This window comes from Euprymna scolopes, chromosome 24 (assembly GCF_053919585.1).
Source record: "Euprymna scolopes isolate OS-2025 chromosome 24, ASM5391958v1, whole genome shotgun sequence".
Taxonomy (NCBI): Eukaryota; Metazoa; Mollusca; class Cephalopoda; order Sepiida; family Sepiolidae; genus Euprymna; species Euprymna scolopes.
This window is the reverse complement of record NC_136505.1, coordinates 52,338,551-52,350,832: the sequence shown is the minus strand read 5'-3', so window position 1 is coordinate 52,350,832 and position 12,282 is coordinate 52,338,551.

Below are 12,282 nucleotides of genomic sequence, written 5' to 3'. Positions count from 1 at the left end.
ATATAATGTATGTATATTAAAAAGGTAAGGAGTAAAATTACATAGAACATTATTATATTATCAGGTCATTAGGTACGAAATGGGAAAACGTTTTAGGCGATTGCATTTCGAAGCTACATCTTTCTCATCAGAAGATACAAAGATAAGGGTGAAAAGATGAACTGACTTAAAAAAATATTGGATTACAAATGAAATAGTAGGGGAGAATACACTTGGGGTTAGGGTTAGGGTTTTTAAATCGCTCTACCGAAAAGCGCAACTGTCGGCTGACTTGCAAAGAGAATGCCACTATCACAAACAAACACCACCAACACTACTACTACTACTACTACTGCATCTACATTTATGATTACTGCTGCTATTACTACTAATAATGACAATAATTTTAGATACAGTTGAAAAGTTAATATCATTTCATGGACAGTTTAAGCTTAAAACGGAAAATATTTATGAAGAGCGTGAAAAAAAAATCAAAAGTAGAAGAATGGGGGAGGAATATTATGGGAGTTGAAAAACATATGCCAAAGAGAATAGAATAGAAATAGTATACAAAATTCTCTTATGTGCTATTTTTAAAATTAGAAACCATACATGGATTTTATTTTCGCGGCATGGCCGGATTGTTCATCGGCGTATGAAGTTGTTTTTGGGAATATTTTACGTTACACGGGATTTATATATTTATATATTTTATATTGGATTACTGCCATCTTACACTGGTTGCTTTTCTAATAAATTCAGTTGGACTGAAAATAAAGCTTCGAGTTATTTTTCTTTTTGCATTCACTTAATTTTTTCTTTACTCTTTTTCTGGCATATATTTTTTGTCCCCCGATAAAAGGAGGGCGTGCGTGTAAAATCATTCTTGTCCGTTCGTCTGTTCGTCCATTCGTTTTTCCGCACTTTTCTGAATAACTACGCCTTGGAATTTTTGAAATTTTGCACAAACATTAAACATGATATGAGTAAAAAATATAACAGAAAAGATTTTCCGGGAAACCCCCATTGTCCCCGTAGGGGTGCCTTTCAGGTTAAACTGGCTAAAATTGACACTTTTATGCTTATTCAAAAAAAAAAAATTGACGCCTTGGATTTTTATAAAACTTTCTGAAATGTTGTAGCTAACTGATTTCTATATAATTTTGTTTGTCTATCCGTCGCAATAACTCGGGGTGGGCAGGGGCTCTATACACTCAAGTTTGGGGAGTATTTTACGATATTTGTGTAAAATTTTCCGTATATGTCTAATTAGCAGTTTTTCATGGGGTTTAACTATATATATGTGTGCATGTATATATATATATATATATATATATATATATATATATACTTATTATAGTAAATAATTATATCAGCCCTTTTAAGAAACTCGCTTCTAATTGTTGAGCACGTTGAGTTGAATTAAAGTTGATCAATTTAGCTCTTATGCGCAATTCATCATATAATGATTATATAACTCGGACCAGGCGTTAAGAAGCATTTAAAAAAATAGATATTTAAATTCAACAGCATTTCTTGCGGTTAGCGGTAGCCGAATGGGTTAAGTCGTTGCTAATAAAGCCAGAGATTACTTCTTTCGCTGGATTCGAATCTAACGGCTGGCGTTAATCGTGACACATTGCAAAAAAAAAAAAGACCGGGAAGAAGGGATGACGCCAAATAATCACAGGCCGATAACTTGCTTATATATATATATATATATATATATATATATATATATATATATATATATATATATATATATATAAGTGAACGTGTCTGTGTGTGCGTGCGTGTACATTTCCCTACACAATAACTCTGTCAATTTCATGTCTACAGACTCGAAATTTAAAATGCAGGGTACTGAGATTTGGGAAACTCCTTGTGATCGGTTTTCGGCCAGAAATTTGGCTGTTAAGGGGTCACAGATCAACGATTTGACCTTTTAGAACCCTCCCAAGCTCCTCCGTCAATTTCCTGTCTGAAATTTTAGATATAGGTTCCTTCGACATGGATCTAGCTTAATAACTTGATTTAAGCTCAAAGCAGTAAATGTTACGGGGGTCATAATAGGGGTGAAAGTTAAAAAAATCGACCGCTTTTTTTTTTTTTTTTTGCTCAACACACACCTCCAAACACCCGGGCAACGCTTGGCTGAAATGCTAGGATATATATATATATATATATATATATATATATATATATATATATATATATATATATATATATATATATATAATTCCTTCTATGTTGCTTTGCCTTGATAAGCAATTCTTTTATTTCATTCTATTTTCTATTTGTTTTGTCTGTCTCCGAATAACTGTGGTTTTATTCACAAATTGATGTTACACTTGGATTATATTATGGACCTTATATATTAAAAAAACAATAAAGAAAAATATATGCTTATTTTAAAAAAACATCTCCGCCGAATTGATACGAGGGGCGTGAAATAAGTAATCCTCCTGACCCACTTGCAGTTGTCTGATAAAGCTGAAATTTTGCAAGTGCAATGATTTATATCTCTACGGCTTATGTGGCAAATTACAGCTCTGTACTAATTGTAGTTTCTGTTTTACAGGTGTTTGAACTGAGTCAGGTGTGAAATTGAGCCTGTTGAATGCCCAGCAGTGATCCGTTTTTTTTTTATTTGAAAGGACGCACACCACGGGAGACTTTTGATGAAATGAAAGAAACTTATGGTGATAATGCCCCATCATATGACCTTGTAAAACGATGCCATGGTGAATTCAAACATGGCCGGAAGTCTGTGGAAACAGCTCCCAGACCTGGTCGCGCCCCTTCTGCCATTGATGAGGCATCTGTCCGTCAAGTTGAGGCTGCAATTTTGGAAGATCGGCGCATTACTCTTCGCCAAATAGCCCAAGATGTCAAGATTAGTACAGGGTCTGTGGAAACTATCATTCATGACCATTTGCATATGCATAAGGTGTCTGCCAGATCGATTCCCAGGTTGCTCACACCATTCCAGAAGCGAGAACGCGTCGAGTGCTCGAGGATGAATTTGGAGATGTTCCAAGAGGATGAGTTAAAGTTTTTCAAAAGACTGATTACACAGGATGAAACCTAGGTTTATCACTGTGATCCAGAGACCAAAGCCCAGTCAATGCAGTGGAAGCACTTGGACTCACCACCTCCAAAGAAGGCAAGGGTGCAGCCCTCCGTTGGAAAGGTCATACTCACAGTCTTCTGGGACCAGGACGGAGTAGTGATGACAGATTTCCTGGCAAAGGGTACCACAATTACAGGAGCCTATTATGCTTCACGTTTGATGAATTTAAGGGAAGCTATCAAAATCAAGAGGTGGGGCAAGATAAGCAAAGATACCCTCCTCCTGCATGACAACGCTCCGGTCCATAACTCGCATGTCGCCAGATCAGAAGCACGGGCGTGTGGTTATGAAATCCTTCCCCATCCTCCCTACTCTCCTTACCATGCACCCTCTGACTTTCACCTCTTCCCAGCCATGAAGTTGTTTTTGAAAATAAAGTGTTTCCCAGATGATGCAGCCTTGATTTTTGAAGTCACGTCGTGGTTGGAGCTCCATCCTGGGGTGCTCTACAAAAACGGTCTCCAGAGCTGAATCAAACGATGGGAGAAATGAATAACTCTGAGTGGTTTCTATGTAGAGAACGACTAATAACTATGCCAAGTATCGTTGCTCTATTGCTATGGGAAGTGGGCAGGGGCATTAATTATTATTATCATCCAACCAAAGGAGAGACCAAGGAATCATGTCTACACTGGAGTGTTACCTAGTGCCTTGGAAGAATTACAATACGCATTGGATAGTTTCACCTCTCTGCTATCAAAAACTCTCACTTCAGGATTTACCATACAATATGGATGTGAAGTTCAATATCCTTTTCATTCTGCACCAAATACTTATTTCCCTTATTCTATTATTTAAATTTTTTTTAATTTTAATGATAATTTTCTATGTTTATTACCTTTAGCAAATTAACTGCAAACCATTTATATGTGTTTTTATATATATATATATATATATATATATATATATATATATATATATATATATATATATATATATGACCAATGCACCGTGTTAGGGGCCCACCTCGCATATATGTGAACTTAACAAGACGTCCATCAAACCTCGCATTATTAACTATAACCATGTCTTTACTTATTTATTTATTATTTATCTATCCTAACTTTACCTTGTTTACTTTGTATATGTCTCTCTCTCTCTCTATATATATATATATTTATATGTATATATATGTTTATATGCGTGTGTATATGTCTATATATATCTGTATGTTTATACTTTTATTAATATCCATATTTATGTAATTGTATATGCGTGTATAGGGGTAGATGCGTGTGTGTGTGTATGTATATATGTATATGTACATCTACTTCTTACTGGAGATCTATATATATAGGTGGTCTGTGTGTATCTATATATATATGTGTGAGTGTATATATGTGTATGAGAGTTATGTGTATGTATGTGTATGTCTGCATATAGATCCATGTATGTCTGCATATACATCTTTATATATGTGTGTGTGCGTGCGTATGTGTCTGTGTGTGGATTTTTGGAGGTGTACATATATATGCATATGTATATATGCATATTTGCGCGTACAATGTATGTATTATATAAAAAAAAACAACCCATTGTAAACTGATATGGACAAGTCGACGTTTAACAACTACGAAAATGTTAAATGAAATCTGTACCTGTCAAAGATATGACATCTACACTAACCCTTTCCCTCTCTCTCTCACACTCTCTTTCCATCTCGCTCTCTTTCTCTCTCACCTACTTTATATACCTCACTGAACAAGCAAAAGACAGTTTAAATTTAAAATTGAACCTCCCCAATCCTCTCCTTACCTCTTACCCTTTTTTCTTTTCTTTACATCCTCTCTTCACCTCCCCCTCCCTATATCCATATACCCCCACCACGCCTACCTGAATCTGCTACCCCCACACACAATAGAATCTAATGTATCTTAACCCTCAAAACTGAAATATTGTCAATACCCGTCTCCGCTCCCCCTTATTATCTCCTACCGTCAACCCTCCTCTTATTCTCTCCTTTTATTTTAGACATGATCCAACATCTGAAACATATGTAATCAAACAGATGGAACGGTAATAAAAAATAAAACACATATTTGCTCTGTAATAGTATTGAGCAACCTCTCTAAATTTTTACTAATTACCAATTTTACTATATATATATATATATATATATATATATATATATATATATATATGAATGAACAAATGATTAATAAAACATGTTAAAAGACATCTTGAAAAAGAGTTAAAAACATTTAATTTTAAAAAGGAAGCACAAGATAAGTGGATAGTCCTTAATTCGCGGAGTTTCGAAGAAATACTCTCCTTCTCATCATTTATATATATATATATATATATATATATATATATATATAAAGTGTTTGTTTTACTTATTTAGAACTGCTTTAAAGCTTCGCCGCACACTCGATTTGCGACCAAATTTAAAACAATTTTTTACAGTTCATAGGTCACCTTCTTAGCTATATTTTGAAAAATTTATTTCAATTTTCGTTCAGTAAAACGAAAGTTATAATAAAATTACTGTGTTAAACTTAATAGAATTTGTAAAGAGGATTGCGACAGTTTTTTTTCTTCTGATTGACTCTTAATAAACGAACAAAATGAATACAGGCAAGAGTGTTTCCGTCGTATTACTAGACAGAGAGTAACAAAAGTAAATAATCCATAAAAGTCAAAATAATGAAGTATAGAAATCTATTCTGTTCTTCGTTTATCAATACGTAAGTGAGCCTGTTAAGAAAACATTATAAAATCTACAGATTTGAGTGATATGTATGGGTCACGAGGTTAAGGCAATTTCCTGTTTGGAAACACTTTAAATAATGCTGGAATATTTTATTAGAAAATGAAAAAAATTACAAAGAATTTACTCCATCGCCGTATGAATAAAGTTATGTGACCAGTTTTGTGTACCTGCGTATTTCTTTCCCACTTTGTTCCTTTCTAGCTTTTTAATTTATTATTATTAAATAATAAGCAACGTTGAGTCAGTATTAAAATGGGTCTCAATTCGTGAACATTCTAGGTGAATTATGTGCTTTTCACTTATCTCGACATTGTTTCGAGTCATCCTGGATTCTCCTTGCGACAGGTCTCATGCAATACCGATTTTATAGAGGTGCTGTTAGAGATTGCGCAACCATTGCCTCGAATTACACGCGTGACTAGCTTTACAGGGGTGGTACCCATTCTCGTTTGAAACTGGACGGAGACGATTATTATTCAGTGACTTAAAAAATAAAATACCTCTTAAGTATTAAAACAAAACTTAAAATCATATGTATAAACAGCTTTATAAGTATGGAAGCTAGTTATGGTTGTAGCTTTTTGAGCACTGTCATAGGAATGCTGTTAAGGCCAGTTGCTTTACTGGAATCGAGGATTTTGGTAAGCATGGCAACATCACGTACAGATATTTTTTATTTCGCCATAGCGTGTTTTCTAATAACTGACCAAAAGATGCTTATGAATTTGAAGCAACACATGAATGATTATATAAAATAACTAAAAAGCATACATATATATATATACATATATATATACATATATATACATATACATATATATATATGTATATATATATATATATATATATATATATATATATATATATATATATATAATATCCACGCTAGGATTCTTCGGGCTTAAGCCTGAAGAATCCTAGCCTGGATGAAACGCGGAATATTCTGTGTAGGTTAATCGCCATATATATTTTATAACTTACTAACTAGCTCTACCTACATATTGGGCGCTGTTGAAGTAAATACTTAGCTAACGCATAAATTTACACTTTCGTATATTAATTTATGTGAGTAAACGAAGTATATATATATATATATATATATATATATATATATATATACATGTATGTGTGTACGTATGTGTGTGTTGGGGTGCAGAGGGCTCCCGTAAGTCGTGGTGAAGGCAACCTTTCTAGGAGAAGCAAATCTCTGATTTAAAAAAAAACATAAAGCGGGAGACCAGTACCCGCATTAATCTGGGTTGCAGTTTAACTTGTTGCTGGCTTTCTTGCTCTTGCTTGTTGGTGGATCTCAACAATTTGAACTGTGAGAGAGACTTAGCTGTTGTACAAAGCTAACACTCTGTAACATCATCTGTGTACAGATACTTCCTCAGGCATTTGTCTATTAAAATGGGCCTATGGCGATGGAAGTCATTTTTGGGGCTCATGGACTGAGAGAGTGGCACTCGTCTGACAAGACGTTGCAATCATCATCATATATATATATATATATATATATATATATATATATATATATATATATATATATATACTAGCAGTTCAGCCCGACTTTCCTCGGGCCCTATGATGTACTGTTTATAACTTTATGTGCATCTCGTATATATATATATATATATATATATATATATATATATATAAGCGAGATAAGACACTGATAGAATTCAGATGAAAAATCCTGATAGATATTACTTGAAGTAATACTTTCAAGGTGATCCTAGCCAAAAAGGAAAAGCTTAATATTTTAGAATAGAGCAATATATAAGTTTTGTGGTTCCACAACCACTCAAAAAACTATTTTCAATAATTGTGCTGAAAAGCAAAATTAGCGTCCATACCCATCTGAACATTTTGTTAACCGCATTTGTTGAAAATCCAAGGATTAAGGAAATTAGAATAATCCCTTCCATATATTCCTTTTGTCAAACAATATATTCTTAAATCGATTATATGTCTCTATATATTGGGGGGGGGTCAGAATTTAAAATATAACCACGAAACGGGAGACCAGTACCTTCATTAAGCTGGTCTGAAATTTGACTTGTTGCTAGCTATCGTGCCCTTGCTTGTTGCTGGATTTCAACATTTTGAACCGAGAGAGAGACTTAGCTGTCGTACAAAGCTAAGACTCTGTAACATCATCTGTGTATAGCTACTCCTTCAGGCATTTGTCTATAAAAGTGGTCCTGTGGCGATGGAAATGTGACGTGTGGAGGCTTGAAATGCTGGAAGCATGTAATAATTGATCACAATGACCGTCTTCAGTGTCATGCCTGCTTGAGCGTGTGAATTTACCGGTAGGACTTAAAAAAAGAAAGGAGTCATTTTTGGGCTCATGGACCTTAAGTGGCTGAGGGAGTGGCACTCCTCTGACAAGACGCTGCAATCATCATATATATATATATAAATATATATATATCGAGGTTTGAGATGTTCAAAAGTTGGAACTAATGAAGCCAACGAGATTGTTAAATAGTGCTCAATAAAAAGAGCAACATATTTTTTTTTATTATTTAGGGTAAACAGTTACACATAGTCTCTACAGATAGCCATCTGTTTCAGTCAAGGAGACTTCATCAGGCGACCTGGAACCTCTCGACGCCAAGTTTCCAGGTCGTCTGATGAAGTCTCCTTGACTGAAACAGATGGCTATTTGCAGCGACCATATGTAACTTGTAGCGACTATATATATACATATATATATATATATATATATATATATATAACGTCATTATATTTGCTGAATCAGAAAAACATTTAATTACAACCTAATTCAATAAATGGTTTTAGAACTAAATCGTATCGTAGTAATACCATTTACTTTTTAATTCGATGATATATTTTAAATTATTATAAACACAGCATAATAAACAAAAATCGAAATCTTATTGGAACTGAAAACTCCCGCCAAACGTTGATTAATATTTGTCGCTTCAAATGATTATACGCACTTTGCTAACTAGAACACAATACAACACCGTCTGTACAAATTAACCGCTAAAGCTTAAAAATATCGGTGTGTGTGTTGGGGGAAGAGACAGTTTGGGAACGGGAAAACTACTGTATTCAAAAACTTTAATGATAAACGCTCTGTGGCACAATAGTTCGGATAAGAAACGAAAACTTAATAAATAAAGAAATTATGAAACAACAAAGAATCTTTAGAAAAGATTTAGAAAAGAAGCCGAGTAAATAAAGGGCATTGTAAAACAACAATATTTGGTTGCAATGCCTAATCACAAACGTTTACTCGGTGTATACAACACGAATAAAATAACAATAGACACAAGGGCTTTTTGTTTGATGTATACTACACGTTTATAATAAAAAAAATATCTATCTATATATAATATTCATACAACCCCACTGCTATCCACAAATATTTTTTACCCAAATTACCTTCCATACTGTTATATTTCACTACTCGGACTTTTTCTTAAGCTAACGTTCCACAACAACACTATCAAACGACCGAGAACTTTACCAGTAAACATTTGTAACAATTAATATTGCTAAAAACCTGTGGATAATTGCGATGCGAGCAGTGATGAAGTTTTCATTAAAGATGAAAATAAACCAAATTCATATTATAAGGCGAGAATTCCATCAGTGTATTGTGTCATTCCTATTAACAGCTTATCACGCCTAAACACACCGAAAGCATAAAATGTTACTGAGAGGTGTCCGAGCAATCAAAGAACACAATAAGTCAATCTCAGAAAAGGTGACCTGTAATTGTGTTACGGAGGTGTGTCCGGGCAATCAAAAGAACACAATGAGGAATCCCGGGGTTAAAACGCCTGGGAAAGCGTAAATATTACGTTAATCAGCCTAGAAAGCTAACTGTTATTAATTGGGTTAGACCAAAACCAGCAAAAATAAGGTAAACAGCTCAAGCAACAGGAACTATGACCAAGAGAGTTCCAATACAATAAACAAGCTAGCGAGAAAAAAAGTCAACATGTCAAAGCTATATAAATAAAAAAAAAGCAGAGAGAAAACAGAGGCGAGGAGACAAAAAGCGAAAACACAGGTTGACACAGAGTTCTCCACCGCGCTATGATGTTAGTTATCACTATTATTTTTGAAGAGTAAAGTGTAAATAAAATATATGTATGAAAATATACATAAACGTGTCTCGTATTCATTTTAAAACGAAATAACTTTTCGTTTATACAACCAACTTGACGATCACAGCCGATTTATATATGTAACAAAAACCCTTAGAAACCAGCACAGTTTATTCACTCTACCTATATTATCACTCGAACCGACAAACCATACTTCATAAGGAAGTCGTCAAGTAAAACTATATAAAAAAGGGTGTTTCATCAGGTTCACAAACAGATTGGCTCAAAATGCTTACATAAAACAATCCTAACAGAAACCATGTACATCAAACACTTATTAGACGGACCACTTTCACTTTGACAACAACCAATCACCAGCAGTGGCACACCATCATTGTACAGAACTTCAACAACGATGCCATCATAATCATCAACTTCGCAGTAACTACAGCAACTACAGAGACTAATAACCTAACTGGCAATCCCAATCATCATTATTCTCTTCATCATCATCATCTGAAGCGAGTTCTTCCAGCAACTACGTCAAAAGTAACAGTGTCTGATGTTACAGTCATCTCAACAATGTCTCGATTATATGCATTCTTTTTTTTTACACGGTGATCACCACTTATCAAGGCCCAGAAGCCACTCAGGGATAAGGGTTATTGCAAGTACAGTTCGTTAGTGTGGAGATTTGATGAAGTGTTCACTTAAGGGGTCGGTTCATTAGGAATTTGTTAACGTTGGATTTGAAGACATCCAAGTTGTAGTCAGGTGGGAAGCAGGCAGACGGAACAGAGTTCCACAGGCGTGCAGTTCTAAGAAAGAAGCTTTGTTCATGGAATCTACGTTTTGATTTAGGCACAGATAAAGAGTGGGGGGAAATTTTTCACATTGGATTCAGCTAGACGGGTGTTTTTCGTGAAAGATTGGCGATGGGGGACCAGAGATTGAAGTTCAGGCGAGCACCTGCCATGGGAATAACGAAAAACAAGGATAGGCTCGCAACGTCTCTTCTCTGGGAGAGAGGTTGCAGGATAGAGAAAAGGGCATCCCCCACTAAGCCACGAAGTCTATTTTGTACTCTGTCAAGGCAGGATTCTTCTAAACATTATGTGCAGAAAAGCCTACGACGATGAGCAGTATTTCTGTAATATCATTTTCTGTACTTCTCTAAATATGCACCCTTCAAGTCCGAACAAATAGTCCTCAACGTAAAGACCAAAGAAAGATTTCGCCAGAATAAGTATCGCCACCATCTCACTGTAGACATCTATCATCTTTCCTGTCGGCTCACTAAATCATGAACATTTTTTAACGGTCAGATTTATTTCTTTGAAATAAATACCTTTTCATATTTTGTTGGTCGCACAATATTCTTTTCATGTTTTTCAATTGTCTCGTTTCTTTGATTGTAAAACGGACCATCAGAATCGACCCCTTCAACAACTGATACCATGTTTGCAATTACAAATACTAAGTTTGTTGGCAACAATTTCTCTGGTTAAATTATTAAATTGAAACGGCCATAAAGTTTTTAAAATCAAAATTTACATCAGCGTTTCTCAAGCTTGTATTCCCCTAAAAATAAATTACATGAATCAGGGAGTCTGTGGACTAAGAAAATTAAATACTATATATATTTGTGGGTCAACATGTACAATTCTCACCCTACTTATGTTTTATTTTTTTCATTTATTTTCAATTTCCAGCGGATAATTATCGATTGGATAATAATCTACCAGATTTTTTTTAAATGAATGCAAAAAATTCAATATGTAAAGATTTTTAAAAAATGCTCAATTTCTAATACAACATTCTATTAAATCGATCCCCCATATGTTAACCACTCGACGAAAACACAAAACCGAATTATTGTTAGTAAAATTGAGAGAATGGGGGTTTCGGTCTTTTTATTCCAAAATTTGTTGGAAGTTAATAAAAATTGATTATTGTCTTACTTATAACGGTCAACCTCTACAATGGCTATGGTTTAAATTTTTACGGTATCATTTGGCTATTAAATTACTAATTGCATCACATTGCTATGAAATAACACTGTGCAACAAATTTGAATTGAAAAAAAAGTACAAGACATATAAGAGCTGTTTCGGTGTAAGAAAAGTATGCTGATTCCAAATCTGACATTTATTTCTCTGGATTAGGTATCATTTTCCTGTACTCTATTATTAACTAGCGGGGGTACCCGGCGTTGCCCGAGTGTTTGTTTCCGGGACGGGGGGGGGGGTTAAAAAATGTTATGGTAGGTAAGTAGGAAGGATCAAACCCGGAGTCATGAGTAAAAGTAGGAAAATAAAGTGTGAAAAAAAATAAAAAAACATCTGCAACGTTAACAGTTCGGCCACCAA